The following is an 18,560-nucleotide window of genomic DNA, read 5'->3' on the forward strand; positions in this document are numbered from 1 at the left end:
TTCATACATATAGAGTTGTGAAGCCGAATCTTAGAGAAAGAAGGCAATGTAGATCGTGAGTGCACCATTTGGATGAAATCTTGAGAAGGTTCAAATGCAAAGATATAAATCGGGTTCAAGATGCTAGAATGTGTGCCAACCTCCTTGTATTCAAGCTAGCACAATGATTTGGAGGGGCACAAAGGCAGTCACATTCTAAGTATTCCGGCTTGTGCAAGTGTAAGAAGATCTCCACCAACGCAGCCATTTATTGAAGAAGCAAAGCGATCTACGACGTAAACGTGTGCCCGTTTTTCGTTACCTCGATGAAAGCATGGTTTCGGAGTGTTTTGGGCAGGTACTATAGTAAGATACTGTAGCAAAATACTAAAGCAGGTACTGTTCACAACCGCCCGAAGAAGGAGTAGGCCAGAGACCTTTGGACGAGTAGAGGACTCTCCATAAGACCATCGTCTTGACTATCGAGGGGGTTTTCTATGGATTTATTGCTTTTACATTCGATTTTATTGATTGTAATTAGCTCCATGGAGAGCTAAACCCTATAGTGGGTACATGGATTGTGAACCCTAGGATATATTCGTTTCATTGAACCTTGTTATTATGCTTTAATTAATTGATGTTTTTATTGAGTTCCAATCTTGAATGCATTGATTGTATGAATACTCCCTTAGAGTGACACTAGGGTTGAGAGTTCTTGTTGGTAACCCTTATGAGTGAGTGACACACCACGAGAGTTAGACAAAGCTTGATTGGAGAGGGTTGAGAGGGTGAGTCCAGAGGTAGCAGAGCGTCCCCTTTCCCCTACGGTGAATTCCACCTCCAATTCCTCGAGTTCTTTACAGTCATAGTAGAGTGAATGGGCTAAGGGATGATCTTCCGCTGGGGCTTAGTTGCGAGTGCAATGGAGTGAAGTGTTGAAGTGATTTTAGCGTCGAGAGTGTAATTGTAGCTAGGGACCTTCCGCCTGGACAAAAGGGTTAGGTCCATATATAGGAAAAGGATTTATCACTTGGAATCTCTAGAACTCATTGCAATTCTATACGAGTGCGAGGTTGAGAGATTGTTCAATTTCTCCTCCGGGACATGTATAGGGTTAGGCATGGTTGACCTTAGATTTGGGACCATGCCATGACTCATTAATGCATTAGTTAGGAAGCATTATAGAGGGTTTTTGCATTTGAAACGATTGTCCTAGGCGGATCAATATCCGAGTACCCCATTTATATCGATTGCCTTACCCCTCTTTTACTTGTGCTCTCTTTCTTGTCTCTTTTACTGTTGTTTGCATTACATCTTGTCACACAAATCACTATTCATATTTCACTTAGTTAAGAATCAATTTAAGTATTTTTACTCCCTACTCCCTATGGATACGATACCCATCCACCTGGGATTTTATTACTTCGACAAACCCATTCACTTGCGGGACATACGCAAGGGGCGTTGTCACTTCCATTCCACAAATCTTCCCTTCCTAACATCAACACACCCATAGAGAAGACTTCCTGCCTTTGTTCATGATAGGACGAGTCAAACTGAGCAAGGACTCTCTCCAAACTTTCTTCTAAGTGATCACTCATCGATGCTAGTGTAGATCTCTCAAACTGATCGAACACATTATCTAATTCACAGTTTTGCTCTTGAATTCTGGCAATGTAATCTTCAACTGATTCTTCCATAGGCTATTGAATAGTATATGACTCTTGTAAGAAATGACACGGTATATCCTGTATTGCAAAAATCTGGAGTTTTTGTTCTACATTTTCAATCATTCTGGTGGTAGTGTCGAATAACTCAGGCATGTTAATCATTTTTCTGTACTCAAAGAAAAAGAATAAATCAAAATGATGATAGAAGTAGAAAATGTGAAATATAATGAATGAATGAATGAATAGCTAAGAAAACAAAGTGCAAAGTATTTCTATACACCTACTCCCCGGCAATGGCGCCAAAAACTTGGCAACGCCCCTTACGTATGTCCCTGCAAGTGCACGGCTTTGTTGAAGCAATAAATCCCAAATGAGTGGGTATCGTATCCACAGGCAGTAGGAAATAAAAGTACTTGAATTGTTTCTTAACTAAGCAAAAAGTGAATAATAATTGTGTAACAAGATGTAATGTAAACAAAAGTAAAAGAGACAAGAGAGAAAGCACAAGTAAAGGGGGAGGTAAGACAATCAATATAAATCGGGTACCCGGATATTGTTCTGCCTAGGACAATTGTTTCAAGTGCAAAAACCCTCTAATATGCTTCCTAACAAATACATTAATGAGTCGTGGAGATCCTTTAATACATGATACCAAATCTAAGGTCAACCATGCCTAACTCTATACATGTCCCGGAGGAGAAATTGAACAATCTCTAAACCTCACAGTTATATATAATCACAATAAGTTCTAGGAATTCCAAGTGATAAATTCTCTTCCTAGATGTAGACCTAACCCTTTTTGGATCCAGGTGAAAGGTCCCTGGTCACAATTAAGCCCTTGGTGCTAAAATCACTTCAACATTTCACTACGTTGCCTCTACAACTAAGCCCCAGTCGAAGGTCATCCCTTAGCCCATTCAATCTACTATGATCGCAAAGAACTTGAGTAAATGGAGGTAGGATGAATCACACCGGAGGGGAAAGGAGACGCACTACTAGCTCTCGACTCACCCTCTCAACCCTTTCCAATCTAGCTTTGTCTAACTCTCGTGGTGTGTCACTCACTCGCAAGGGTTGCCAAAAAGAACTCTCAACCCTAATGTCACTCTAAGGGAGTATTCAAACAATCAAGTATTCAAGATTGAAACTCAATTAATACATCAATTAATGAAAGCAATATAACAAGGTTTAATGAAACAATTACATCCTAGGGTTCACAAATCCAAGTACCCACTAGGGGGTTTAGCTCTCCATGGAGCTAGTTACAATCAATGAAGTCAAATGTAAAAACAAGTAATCCATAAAAAACCCCCTCGGTAGTCATGACGATGGTCTTATGGAGAAGCCTCTACTCATCTAAGGGTCCCTTTGTTCGGCTTGGGATACATCTCACCGGATCGGTGCTGACGAAAGCTCTCCCACTAACCTTCTTACAAATGGAGCACAATATCAGAGCGGTAGAACCTCTCCCAATCCCTAGCCAATACCTCTCTAAACCCTAGCCGTCGCCCTCGCTCAAGTTGGGAAAAAGATGGATAAAAGAATGCTGAAATCAGGGCTGAAATCGGACTTAAACAGGGCTGGAATCAGGAATCCACACGCCCCTATGGATTGTCCACATGGCCTGTGTGGAATTTCCACACGGGCAATGATAATATCCACACGCTCATGTGGATTCTCTAGAATTTTCTTTTTTGGCCAATTGTGAACAGTACCTGCTCCAATAAATTGCTACAATGTTTGCTATAGTGTCCTACTACAGTACCAGACCAAAACACTCCCGAATCCATGTTTTCATTGAGGTAACGTAAATGGGCACATATTTACATCATAAGTCACTTTGCTTATTCAATAACAGCTTAACTAGTGAAGATCTTGCTATTAATCATGTGACTGCCTTTGTGCCCCTCCAAATCATTATGCTAACTTGAATACACGAAGGTTGGCACAAATTCTTGCATCTTGAGCCTGACTTATGTCTTCCCGTTTGATACTTCTCAAGATTTCCGGCAAATGGTGCATTCACGATCCTCATTGGCTTCTTTCTCTAACATTAAGCTTCACAACCCTGTATGCATGAAAGTAACATAAATGCACACATATTAGCTCTAAAACCTGATGAAAGTAATGCTCATCAAAAGGAAAGAACACTTTGCAATCTTATCACACAAGCACTTATCATATCACTTAGCTTGATGTACCTTATCTTATCTCATGGGGGTTCATAGATGAAGGTTTTCCTTTTACCTTTCACTTGAAAGCATGATGAGCAAAGCCTCTTGAAGGTAGAGGAAGAGTTTTTGAGCTTGTTACCACTTAAAGGCTTGTTACCCTTGTTCCATTCATGCACATCCCCAACAGCCTTGGGGCATTTCTTGTGGCATTTTCTCGCCTGCTTTATCTTCCGAAGCATATTTTTCACGATCCCCGGAGTAGGTAGTACTTCCTCCTCTAGACCAAGCATCATCAATTCCTCATTCTCCTTATCTTGGTCTAGTAACCCCTCGTATGGATCTGGATTCAATATTTCCTGCACATATTCATCGATTAGTTCATCAGTAGTGTCAATAAAATATAAAGTATCATCAAAGTAAAGAGAATGTGACATGGCTTCGACGAGGTGGTATGTGAGCTTGTCATCTCCAACCCTCAGTGTCAACTCCCCACTCTCTATATCGATCAATGCCTTGGAAGTGCGCAAGAATGACCTCCCAATTATCAATGGAACATCTATATCCTCATCAACATCTAACACTATGAAATCTACAGGAAATATATACTTGTCCACCTTGACAAGCACATCTTCAATGAAGCCCTTGGATGTCTCACCGCTCGGTCCGCCAATTGCAAAGTCATCTGAGTGGGCCTAGGCTCTCCCAAGCCTAACTTTCGAAAGAAAGAGTATGGCATGACATTGATACTGGCCCCTGAGTCTGCTAATGCCATCTCTTCACCCAAGTTGCCAATGTTGCACGGAACAATGAAGCTTCCTAGGTTTTTCTTCTTGTTTAGCATATTCTTTTGCAAGAATGCCGAACAAGAGATATCTAAGATCACCGATGCACTCTCTTCCAACTTCCTCTTATTGGTCAATAGATCTTTTAAGAACTTAGCATACCAAGGTATTTGAGACAATACCTCCACAAAAGGAATGTTGATGTGTAATTGCTTGAATAAACCTAAGAACTTTTTCTATTGCTCATCATTTTGGTCTTTCTTCAATCTAGATGGATAAGGGATTCTTGGCTTGTAAGGTGGGGGTGCCACCTCCTTCTTCTTAGTTGCTCCCTTCTCAACCTCTATGACCTCCGGTGCTTCAACATAAGTCTTCTCTCTTGGAAGCCTACCTTCAACCTCACGACCACTTCTCAAAAAGTGATCGCCTTCACATGCTCTCATGTGTTGGTTTCAGAGTTATTCGATAAGCTTCCTTGTGGTCTCTCCAATTAAGACTTCACGATTTGCCCTACTTGATTTTCAAGGTTGTATAATGAAGCGGTGTGGTTGCGAAGTGTAGCCTCGACTGATTGGAACTGTGTATCCTATGATTGTACAAATCAGGGTCAAGGCTTTCTCTAAGTCGGTCATCTGGGTCTCCAAACCTGAAACTCTATTTTCCTTGTTTGGGGCTTGTTGTTGTTGTTGTTGGAAACCTGATCGTGCTATGGCCTTTTGCTGTCCTTGGTTACTGTATGAGAAATTTGGGTGATTCCTCCTCACCTGGTTATAGGTGTTGCTATAAGGATTACCTTGGTTTCTCACTGCATTACCCATAAAGTCAACTTGCTCAACGAATGAAGCACCACCAATGGCTATCTGGCAATCGGATTGTGCATGTCCTTCCCCGCATCCATCACAATTCGTTACGCCCACCAATCTAGGAGAAGTCAAAGTGTCTAACTTCTTACTCAATGCCTTCACTTGGGCCGCCAACGATGTAACCACATCGATCTCATGGAGTCCAACCACTTTCTTCCTTTCCCTTGAATTCCATTGGTAGCTATTCATGGCCATTTATTCTACTAATGGTTGGGCTTCATCAGGGGTCTTATTCCCAATTGTACCTCCTGCAGCGGCTTCTAGAAGTTGTCTTGTACTTAGATTCAACCTGTTGTAAAAGTTCTGAATGATTATACATTTGGGGAATCCATGCTGTGGGCACTTCTGTAAAAGATCCTTGAATCACTCCCATGTCTCAAACAAGGACTCGAACTCCATCGGAACAAACAATGATACCTCATTGTGAAGCATTGCCAATTTCCCCGGAGGAAAGTACCTTGCAAGAAAAGCTTCGACCATTTCATTCCATGTCGTGATGGATGCTCGTGGTAAAGAATATAACCACTGCTTAGCTCTTCCTTTTAGATAGAATGGGAAAGCCCTCAAGCTAAAAGCATCATCCTGTAACACCATTGATCTTCAACATGTCACAAACTTCCAAGAAGTTCTCAATGTGATTGTTTGGATCCTCATTGGCTAAAAAATTGAACTACGCTGACTGCTGTATCATCTGGATGAATTTCGGCTTTAGTTCGAAGTTCAGAGCTGTAATCGGGGATCGTATAGTGCTAGATTGTGTCCCCAGTACCGACGATCTGGCATAATCAGAGAGTGTTCTCTATTGTTTATTCTGTTCTACCATGTTGTCAGATCCTTCAACCTCCACTTGAGCTAGATTTAGTGGTTCTTGTACAGGTTCTTTACCCCTTTTTCTGAGTGTATGTTCCAATTCAGGATCATCTTCAATTAGTATCGAAGGGTTCCCTCAGGTCATAACCTAGAGCTACACCAAAAGAAAGAAAAAAAAATTAGAACGAAGATAGGATAAGAAGATATGAAAGAGAATGAATGAATAGCTAAGGTAGCAAAGTGGAAAGTGTCTCTAAATGCCTAATCCCCAGCAATGGTACCAAAAACTTGACAACGCCGCTTACGTGTGACTCGCAAGTGTACGGGTTTGTTGAGTAATAAATCCCAGGTGAGTGGGGTAACATATCCAGAGGGAGTAAGGAGTAAAAATACTTAAATTTCTACTTAACCACGTGAAAGTGAAAATTGATAGTGTTCATAAAATGTAATGAAATCAAAGATAAAAAGAAACAAGAATGAAAGGCAAAAGTAAGTAAGAGGTAAGGCAATAGATAGAAGTGGGGTACTCGGGCAATGCTCCCACTAGGATTAATGTTTCAAGTGCAAGACCAACTATTATACTTCCCAATCAAAGCTCAATGAGTCGTGGAAATCTGACACGTCCGAATATGCGTATAAACCGCAAGTGCACGGGTGTCGAAGTAATAATTACCCGGTGAGTCGGGTAGTCGAATCCACAGGGAATGGAAGTATTAGTAATAACCACTTCTCAATTATCTAGTCGGAATCAATGAATATGATGAAGTGAACTAATTGCAAGCAAAGCAAACAAGTATGCAAGAAATAAAGTAGAAGAGTCTCAATCACTAAGGATGAGGTATTCGGGCAATGATCCCCCTAAGATCTTCCTTGAAGCTCAAGATTCACTAAATGCTCTAGAATTGAGTCTAATGAGTCGAGGTAGTCCAACGATAACCAATCCTTGTCTCCAAGCAAAAGGCACTAGTCCCCTACAAGGTCCTGGTGGAGAAATCGACCAATCTCAACACTTCATACCCTATATGACCGCAATATGCTATAAGGAAACCTAAGAGTGAAACCGATTCCTAAATGTAGATCCAACCCTGATTCCCGGCGAAGGATCCTAACCCCCTACAAGGTCCCAGCGGAGAAATCGAGCAATCTCACGCCTCACACCAAATATGGTTGCAAAGAGAATATGGAATACGGAGATAGGAAACACTCAATCGAAGTGGAAAGGGGACACTCCTCCATCTCAAGGCTCACCCTCTCAACCCTCTTTAATCTTGGAAATCTAACTCTAATGGAGACCTCTCACATCAAAGTATTAAATCATGCAATGTAAATCAACCACAAGGATTAACAACACTAGCAAGCAATTAAATCACAAGATTAAAACTCAAGACAACTCGGATTAACTAGAAGCAATAAGAGAATCAATCCAACATATAAATCTTAGGGTTCACATGCCCAAATACCCACTAGGGTTTAGCCCTCCATGGGCCTAGTTACAAAACAATAATGGATACAATGAAAAGCAATAAAACCCATAGAGAAAACCCCCTCGAATTCGCGTGGATTGGCCTTGATTGGTAGTTCTACGTCTTGAAGGGTTCCTCTCCGAAGCTAGGTCGCCAATGGCTCCCCAAAATGCTATGACATCGAAGGAACCTATCAAAGTTGGTGAAGAACTCCCTCTCAATCGGCGAAGACCTTTTCCTCAAACCTTAGCCGCCTCTCCCTCAATGTTTATGCTCAAAGCTCAGCCAAAAATTCCTTTAGAATCGGCCAAAAGGTGTATTTATAGCCTCACATCGCGTCTGTCACGTGCCCCCACGCGCCCATGTGGATTTTCCACGCGCCCGCGTGGGCTGCAGGAATTTCCACGTGGGCACGCAGAATTTCCACGTGGGGCGCGTGAACAGTATTGCTACAGTAAAATTATTACAGTACTTTTGCTTCAATGCAGGCACACGATCAGGCACACGATCATATGGTAAACATTCTCCTCTTCAGGCCACACGATCGGGCACACGATCATATGGTAGGCTATACGGCTTTTCCTTCATCAATGCGTCTTGAAAGGTCTTGAAATCTTTACAAAAAGGAGGAATGTGGAGACATGGCTGCCTTTGTGCCCTTCCATTAATAAATTGGCTTGCAAAACTATGGAAGTTGGCACACATCTCCTCATACACGAACTCCTCTTGTGTCTTCCAACTTGATTTGTACAAGAACTCCCAATATTATGCCATGATAGCCTATCTTCGCTCCCTTTTGAATTCCCAATGCCTTCACAACCTATATGCATAAAAGAACAGCCAATACACAAAATGAGACATAAACCATATAAAATATGATGCTCAATGTATGTAAAACATGCATAAAAACATGTTCACTCAAGCACTTATCAAAATCCTTAAGCACACTGTCCCAAATCTAAGGTCAACCATGACTAACTCTACACTATGTCCCGGTGGAGAAATCGCTCAATCTCAAAAGCTCACACAACGTAAAGTTGCATGGAGTTCTAGGGAATCCAAGTGATAAACCCTCTTCCTATGTATAGACCTAACCCTTTGGTCCAGGGGAAAGGCCCCTAGTCACATCTAAGCCCCAAATACTATAGTCCCTTCAACGCTTCACTCTGTTGCTCGCGTAACTAAGCCCCAGCGGAGTTCATCCTCTAGAATTTCACTCTATTATGACCGCTAAGAACTCAAGGAAATGGAGGTAGGATAAATCACATTGGAGTGGAAAGGGGACGCTCCGCTACCTCTCGACTCACCCTCTCAATCCTCTCCAATCAAGCAATGTCTAACACTCGTAGTGTGTCACTCATCTACAATGGTTACCAAGATGGACTCTCAACCCTAGTATCACTCTAGGGGAGAAATCATTCCACAAGCACTCAAGATTGGAACTCAATTGAAACATCAATTAAGGAAAGCATAATAAAAGATCAATGAAACAATAACATTCTAGGGTTTACTAAAGCAAAGTACCCACCAGGAGCTTTAGCTCTCCATGGAGCACAATACAATCAATAATGAAATCGAGAGTAAAAACAAGTGTTCCATAACAAAACCCCCCTGGTAGTTGTGTCAAACGTCTCGTGGAGTAGCCAAGTCTTCTCCAAAGGTCCCTTTGTCAGGCCTAGGGTACACCTCGCCGGATCTAGACCGACGAAAGCTCCTCCAATAACCTTCTTCCAAGTGGATCGTAGTGTCGAATCACTTAAACCACTCCATAGACTTGACAAAAGCCTCTCCAAACTCTAGCCGACGGCTTCCCAAATGATGGAGAAAGTGGAAGAGAAAAGGGGAAAAATATCTCCAAAATTGGGGCTGAATCGTGGCTTAAATAGGGCTAGAATCGGGAATCCATACGCCCTTGTGGATCTGCCACACGGGCCTGTGAAATTTCCACATAGGCGTGAGGAATTTCCACATGCCAGTGTCGATTCTCTGGAAATCATGTTTTCGGCCCGCTGTAAACAGTAATTGCTACAGTACCCTGCTACAATACTCGGCCAAAACACTCCCATTCCCACACTTTTCATTGAGGTAACATAAACGGGCACACGCTTATGCTGTAGATTGTAACTCTTCTTCAATCAAGGGCTTCATTGGTGAAGATCTTGTCATCAATGCACATATCGGGATACGCAAATGTGACTGCCTTTGTACCCCTCTGACTCATTGTAATGGCTTGAGTATACAGAGGTTGGCACACATTCACGTATCATAAGACCCCACTTGTGTCTTCATGTTTGTTCTTTCCAAGATTCCACCAATTAGTGTGCTCACTATCTACTTTTGGCTTCTTTTCTCAATACTTAGCTTCATAACTCTACATGCATAAAAGTAACACAAATGCACAAGTATTAGGGCTAAAACCTGATAAAAGTAATGCTAACCATAAGGAAGGAACACTTCACATTCTTATCACACAAGCACTTATCAAGAGCTCTCCTCTCCCGAGAATACACAGGGTATGTGGGTGCCCCTGTGAGCTGGCCATGTGAATATCCGCACTCGTGGGAAATTTCCGCACTAGTGTGTGAAACACTTAGAGAATTTTCTCGGTTGGACAGAGAAGCCACAAGGGTGTGCGTCTACCCTTGTGGGTCGAGCACATTGGCGTGGGAATTTTTTACACACCCGTGTGGATGAGTTCAGAAGCATAAGGTGTCATCTCGAGAAACCACAAAGGCGTGCGTCTGCGCCTGTGGGTCTCTCTTGTCTAGTTACACAGGCGAGGGTAATTTCCACACGCCCATGTGGATGTACAAAACTCAAAACGCTACATTTTCTATTTAAAATTTTATTTTGCCTTTTCATCTTTTCACTCCCAAACATTCTGAGAACGCATCCTTGCACTCTCCTGACCTCTCCCCGTCATTTTAGAGGGTTGTTACTTGAGTTTTTTGGCCGTTTTCTATTCTTTCATTCTCATTTTGTTGGTAAGATTCTATTTCTCTTTTCTTCGCCCAATCTTCATTTATTTTGTAGCACCAGCATCATCTTCACCAGTAGCGGCAACAAATGCACCAGCAATTAATACCGACACTTGAGGCGTCTTTACCTTTTGTGTTCATATTTTTCATATTTTATTTTTGCATTTTATTTTGGACTTGTACTACTCAAAAAGGATTTTCCTTATGAGTATGTCTTTTATTTTTGTTATTTTGTCTCAAGTTGTATTCATTACGTTATCTTTTATATACTCAAGTCATTTTTGTTTATTGAGCTTTGCTAAACCCCTTGTGTATGCGTGCAGATGGTCTTGTCAGTATGGGAATTGAGAACTAGTCATGGACACAACCTGCTGGAACTTTACTCCCAAAGATTTAGCTCTAACAAACGCAATACTAGGAGTTAGGGGAGTATTGTTTCAATTGCCACTCCCACATATATTTGATTAATTACTTTCTATTGTGCTTGCATGGTACATTGAGGGCAATGTGCATCTTAAGTGTGGGGGGAGTTCATGTTGCACATGTCTTTTACATAAGTTTTGATTGACATACATGCTCACATAGTCAATGGTGGTTCACCTTAGTTGTAATCTTTGTATTCTTGAGTTTAGGAGATGTTTTAACATTGAATGTTCTCATCTTTAGTTTTTACTTGAATTTGTAGTAATTTTTGCCTGATTGATACTTGTTGCACCACTCACTCTTGAAACTCTTTTGGAAACTCATGTTCGTTGTTTCAAGGGACTAATTAATTTTGGCTCTTGTTTTATTTTGCTGAAAAAAATGGATATATCATTTAGTTGTGCGTTCTAGGTGGAAAGAGATACTACCTATGAAGTATGAAGCTACTCTCATAAGTTGGATACTAGTTATGCCCTAATGAGAGAAAGAGCTATCTCATAGGATGAGTGAAAGCTACCACCATGGTGAAAGAGCTACCACCTCAAAAGTGTGAAAGCCACCTTAACGGCTGCTTTGGAAAAGGCTACCTTAGAGGATGTGTGAAGTTACTACTATCTTGTTGTTTTGTTATGTTTTGTAGATAAATAAGTCCCTTTTACTTACAACTTTGAGGAGTATACTTTGGATTGAATTGAGTGAGTTTACACACACTTACATGATTTCGGGTTGTTGTCATTTTTTATTCAAGTTTTGAGATAGAGCATTGATTTTCGTATTTAGTCTTAAAACTTCCCTTACTTGTAGAATGCTCTTCTTGCATGCTTTGGTGAACCTAAGGCCGAGCGCTTTCAATCTTTCCTTCTTCTATGCTTCAATGTTTTATTTCTTTGCTTAAGGGCAAGCAAAAGCTTAAGTGTGGGGAGTTTGATAAGTGTTTGTGCGATAAGAATGCAAAGTGTTCTTTCCTTATGATGAGCATTACTTTTATCAGGTTTAAGCGCTAATACATGTATATTCGTGTTCTTTTGCGCATGTAGGATTGCGAAGCTAAATATTGAGAAAAGAAGCCAATGTAAATCACGAATGCACTATTTGATGAAATCTTGGGAAGGAACAAACACGAAGACACAAGTCTAGCTCAAGATACGATAATGTGTGCCAACCTCCAAGTATTCAAGAGAGTATAATATTGTGGAGGGGCACAGAGGCAGTCATATTTGAGTTTCCTGATTTGTGCATTAATAGCAAGATCTTCCCCAATGAGGTCGTTTATTAAAGAAGCGACGCGATCTATGGCGTAAACGTGTGTCCGTTTATGTTACCTTAATGAAAAACATGGATTTGGGAGTGTTTCTGGCCAGCATTGTAGCAGGTTGGCGTAGCGAAACACTGTAGCAATTTACTGTAGCAGTATTGTTTACAAACGGCTGAAAATGAGATTTCCAGAGAATCTACACGGGCGTGTGGAAATTCCCCACGCCCATGTAGATGCCCGATTCCAGCCATTTTAAAGTCGTGATTTACCCCGATTTCAGCATCCTTTTTCTCATCTTTTCTCCAACTTTGGAGAGGCCGGAGGTTAGGGTTTACAGGGTTTTGGCAAGGCTTTTAGAGTGGATCTCTAGCTTTGACACCGCGATTCTTTTGGAAAATAGTTATTGGATGGGCTTTCATCATCACCGATTCGGCAAGTGTACATTTTGAGAGGATGAGGCCACTCCACAAGATCATTGACAAGAATACTGAGGGGATTTTCCTATGGATTACTTGTTTGTACTTTCAATTTCATTATTGATTGTATCTTGCTCCACGGAGAGCCAAACTCCCTAGTGGATACTTGGATTTTGTAAACCATAGGATGTTGTTGTTTCTTTGACCTTTTATTATGCTTTCATTAATTGATGTTTTAATTGAGTTCCAGTCTTGAATGCTTGTTGAATGATTTCTCCTTTAGAGCGACACTAGGGTTGAGAGTTCTTCTTGGCAACTTTTGTGGATGAGTGACACACCATGAGGGTTAGACAACACTAGATTGGAGAGGGTTGAGAGGGTGAGTTGAGAGGTAGCGGAGCATCCCCTTTCCCTTCTGATGTGATTTATCCTACCTCCATGTTCGAAGTGTTCTTTGCGGTCATAGTAGAGTGAAGGGCTAAGGGATAAACTCTGTTGGGTCTTAGTTGTGCGAGCAAAAGAGTGAAGCATTGAAGTAAGTTTAGCAACTGGGGCTTAATTGTGACTAGGGATCTTTAGGCTGAACCAAAGGGTTAGATCTACATATAGGAATAGGGTTTATCACTTGGAATCCCTAGAGCATCTTGCAACTTTATACAGTGTGAGGTGTCGAGACTGTTTGATTTCTCCACTGGGCATAGTGAAGAGTTAGTCATGATTGACCTTAGGTTTGGGACCGTGTATCCAAGGATGTCCACGACTCATTAAGCATCAATTAGGAGATATAATATTTGGTCATACAATTGAAACATTAGTCCTAGGGCAAGCATTGTTTGAGTACCCCACTTCTATCGATTGTCTTTCCTCTCATTTTATTGTGCCTCTCTTTCTTAGTTCTTTTAGTCTTTTCATATCAATCTTATTTACACCATCATTGATTCATTCTCATCTTAGTTAAATAGCAATCATTGTGTTTCTATTCACTATTCCTTGTGGATACCATACCCAGTCACCTGGGATTTATTACTTCGACAAACGTGTGCACTTGCGGGTCATACGCAAGTGGCGTTGTCACCGGTATAGGCTAGGGAGTGTATGTGTTAGTTACGCCTGCCGCAGAGATAGCTTAAGCTGAGGAGAACATAGCAGAGGGATCCCAGCCAGCCATTGAGCCGCAGCAGGAGCCGAAGGAGACCAAGGCACCTCCTGCAGCACAAGAGCCACCTCCAGTGTGTATATTTTCTTCAACTTGAGCCCATGATCATTTTGAGAGGCTCGAGAGTGTCGTGGGGTTGCTACAGAGTGACTTGGCAGAGGTTCACGTGATATAGGCCACGAACCATGTTGAGATGATGGCACGTCTATATAGTCTACAGTAGTTACTTGGGAGAGACATGACCTCGCCGTTTATTATGAGACCTAGGGCTCCACCGGCTCCTCGAGCATCACCAGCACCACCATCACTACCAGAGGCACCATCATCATCAGTAGCAGCAGCAGAGATACCAGCGCCTGACCCTGACACTTGAAGCATCTTTTACTTTACTTGTTTTTGTATTTTATTCCTGCATTTCATTTTAGACTTGTATTACTCAGAAAGGATCTTCCTTCTGACTTTATCTTTTATTTCTAGTTGCTTCAAGTTATATTTCATTTTTGTACTTTATATACTCGAGTTATTTTTTTTTTTTTGTTGAGCTTCACTAAATCTCCTTGTGTGTACTTGCAGATGGCCTTGTGAGTCTGGAATTTGAGGAATAGTCATGGATATAGTCAATGTGTTATTAACATGGCCATGTGTACTCCACAACCCATTGGAACTCAACTCTCAATGAATATAGCTCCATCAAATGAAACATTAGGTTATTTATGGGAGTATTGTTTCAATCACCTCCTGGCACATATTTTTTTGGTTGCTTTATATTTTATTGTGCTTGCATGCATACATTGAGCACAATATACATCTTAAGTGTGGGGATGGGGGGGGGGAGTTCACATTAAACATGTTCTATACTTATACTTTCATTGTTCATGCTCATGTAGCCAATGGCAGTTCACCTTTGGTGCAATGGTTATATTATTAAATTTAGGGAATTTTTAACATTGAATGTTCTCATGCTCTAGTTTTTATTTGAATTTTTAGGAATTTTTGCCCGATTGACACTTGTTGCACTACTCACTCATTAAACCTTGTGGAAACTCAAGTTTGACATTTAAGGGACTAGTTAGTTGTTTCTTGTTTTAATTTCTTTGAAATAAAATTTTTTTGTTGAATGAAAAAGAAAAAAAGTAGATATGTTTTGTTTGTGCATTGGGAGTGGAAAGAGGTACCACCTATGAAGTTTGAAGCTACTCTCATAAGTCGGATACTAGTTATGCCCTAATGAGAGAAAGAGCTATCTCATGGGATGAGTGATAGCTACTACCCCAAGTGAAAGAGCTACAACCTTGAAAGTGTGAAAGCCACCTTTGCAGTCACTTAGGAAAGGGCAACTTTAGAGGATGTGTAAAGCTACTACAGTCTCTTTTCTTTCTTTTGTATGTAAATAAGTCCTTCTTACTTAGAGCTTTAAGGAGTATATTTTGGGTTGACTTGAGTGAGTTTACACAAACTTACACGATTTTTGGGTTTGTTGTCCTTTTCAATTTGAGTTTTTATCTAGTGCATTGATTTTTCTTGTTTGGTGTTGAAATTTTTCCTTACTTGTAGAATGCTTCCCTTGTATGCTTTTAGTGAACCTAAGGCAAAGAACTTCCAATTTTCCTTCATATATGCTTTAATGTTTTATTTTTGCTTGAGGACAAGCAAAAGCTTAAGTGTGGGGGAGTTTGATAAGTACTTGTGTATTAGCAATATGAAGTATTCTTTTCTTACATTGAGATTTACTTTGCTCAGATTTTATCACTATGCATGTGTATTTATGTTCTTCTGTGCATTTAGGGTTGTGAAGACAAATATGGAAGATAGGAACCAAAAGTAGATTGTGGATGCATTTTGTTGATGAAATCTTGGAGTGAACAACCGTGAAGACACAAGTTGTGTTCAAAGACATATGAGTGTGTGCCAACATCCATTGGGATCAAGTGAATATATAATTTTGAGGGGCACAAAGGTTGTCACACTCATGTGTTTCGATCTGTGTTATGCAAGCAAGATCTTCCTCAATATGATTTTATTGAAGATGCAACATGATCTAACGCATGGATATGTGCCCATTCAAGTGGCCTCGATGATAAGTGTGGATTCAGAAGTATTTTGCCGAAGTACTGTAGCAGTTTATTATAACAAATCACTATAGAAAAATTACTATAGCTGTTAATGTTCACAGCCCGCAGAAATTCAATTTCTGGAGATTCAAATAGCTGTGTGGAAATTCCACATGCCTGTGTGGATGCCTGATTCTAGCCCTATTTAAGCCGCAACTTGAGGCAGTTTGAAGAATCTTTTTCTCATCTTTTCCCCACCTTTGGAGACGCTTGCTACTAGGGTTTGGAGAGGCTTTTGCTCGGTCTTGGGAGTGGTCCTACGGCCTTCCCCACTGCATTCCTTTGGAAGATAGTTATTGGGGAGCTTTCATCGGCATTGATTCGACGAGGTGTGCCCTAGGCTTGATGAGGGAACTGTTGGAGAAGACGAGACTACCCCACAAGCCCATCAATACGGACTACAAGGGGGGTTTTACTTATGGATTGGATGCTTCTATATTTGATTTCATTATTGATTGTATCTTGCTCCATGGAGTGCTAAACCCCTAGTGGATGCTTAAACTCGTAAACCCTAAGATGATTTTGTTCCATTGACCTTTTATTATGTTTCTTTAATTGATGCTTTTAATTGCATTCTGATAAGTGCTTGTATGTTAAGAATGTGAAGTGTTCTTTCTTTATGATGAGCATTAATTTTATCAGGTTTAAGCCCTAATACATGTATATTTGTGTGCTTTTGCGCATTTAGGGTGGTGAAGCTGAGTATTAAGAAAAGAAGCCAAAAGTAGATCATGAACACACTCTTTGGTTGAGTCTTGGAAGGAACAAACTTGAAGACACAAGTGGGGCTCTAAGATACGTGAATGTGTGCCAACCTCCATGTAGTCAGGGCATTACAATGAGTTGGAGGGGCATGAATGCAGTCACATTTGCATATCTCGATATGTGCATTGATAGCAAGATTTTTACTCATGAGGACTTTGATCAAAGAAGAGTTGTGATCTATGGCATAAACGTGTGCCTGTTTATGTTGCCTTGATGAAAAGTGCGGAATTGGCAGTGTTTTAGCGGAGCACTGCAGCAGGTTATTGTAGTAAATCACTGCAGCAATACACTGTTGCAGTTACTGTTCACAGCCAGTTGAAAATCAGGTTTCAAGAGAATCCAAACGGGGATGTGGATATTCCAAAGGCCCATGTGAAAAATCCACAGGGGCGTGTGGATGCCCGATTGCAACCCTATTTAAGCCGCGATTCAGCCCGATTTTGGGGGAATATTTTCACCCTTCTCTCCAAATTTTTTCTATCTTTTTGGAGGCCGTCGGCTAGGGTTTTGAGAGGTTTTTGGCAATTCTTTGGAGTGGTTCTATGGATTCGACACCGCGCTCCGCTTGGAAGAAGGTTATTGGGGGAGCTTTCATCGGCATCGATCTGGTGAGATATGCCCTAGGCCGGAAAATGGGACCTTTGGAGAAGACGAGGCTACTCCACAATGCCATCAACATGAATACTGAGGTGTTTTCTTATAGATTACTTGTTTTTTACTTTCAATTTCATTCTTTATTGTATCTTGCTCCATGGAGAGCTAAACCCCTTAATGGGTACTTGGATTTTGTAAACCCTAAGATGTTATTGTTCTTTTGACCTTTTATTATGCTTTCCTTAATTGATGTTTTAATTGAGTTCCAATCTTCAATTCTTGTTGAATGATTTCTCCCTTAGAGAGACACTAAGATTGAGAGTTCTTTTTGACAACCTTTGTGGATGAGTGACACACTATGAGGGTTAGACAATACTAGATTAGAGAGGGTTGACAGGGTGAGTCGAGAGGTAGCAAAGCATCCCCTTTCACCTTCGGTGTGATTTGTCCGACCTCCATTTTCTAGAGTTCTTTGCAGGTGCAATAGAGTGGAGTACTAAAGGATGAACTCCATTGGGGCTTAATTGTGCGAGCAACAGAGTGAAGCGTTGAAAGTGACTTTAGTATCTGGGGCTTGATTGTAACTTGGGGTCTTTCGCCTTGACTAAAGGGCAAGATCTACACATAGGAATAGGGTTTATCACTTGGAATCCCTAGAACTTCATGCAACTTTTTATAGTGTAGAGTTAGTCATGGTTGACATTAGGTTTGGGACCGTGTGCTTTAGGATGTCAACGACTCATTAAGTATTAGTTAGGAAGTATAATAGTAGATCTTGCACTTGAAATATTAGTCCTAGGGGAAGCATTGTCCAAGTACCCCACTTTTATCAATTGCCTTTCCTCTCTCTTACTTGTACCTCGCATTCTTGTTTCTTTTATTTCTGTTTATATCACATCTTATCAACACAATCGTTATTCATCTTCACTTTGTTAAGTAGCAACTTTGGAATTTTTATTCCCAACTCCCTGTGCATATGATACCCCACTCACTTGGGATTTATTACTTCGACAAACCCATGCACTTGCAGATCACACGCAAGCGGGCATTGTTAAGTTTTTGGCACCGATGCCGGGGAGTAGGCGTTTAGAGATACTTTGCACTTTGTTTTCTTTATTTTG

General features: G+C 40.9%; 1 non-coding gene across 1 annotated transcript; it reads left to right on the forward strand.

The window, feature by feature from the left end:
- Positions 1-5,793: 5,793 nt before the first annotated feature.
- On the forward strand, positions 5,794-5,900 carry LOC120252297. Its single transcript, XR_005533838.1, has one exon. It is a non-coding gene; the product is annotated as a small nucleolar RNA R71 (small nucleolar RNA).
- Positions 5,901-18,560: the final 12,660 nt, after the last annotated feature.

The sequence above is a fragment of the Dioscorea cayenensis genome, chromosome 20 (genome assembly GCF_009730915.1).
Source record: "Dioscorea cayenensis subsp. rotundata cultivar TDr96_F1 chromosome 20, TDr96_F1_v2_PseudoChromosome.rev07_lg8_w22 25.fasta, whole genome shotgun sequence".
Classification (NCBI taxonomy): Eukaryota; Viridiplantae; Streptophyta; class Magnoliopsida; order Dioscoreales; family Dioscoreaceae; genus Dioscorea; species Dioscorea cayenensis.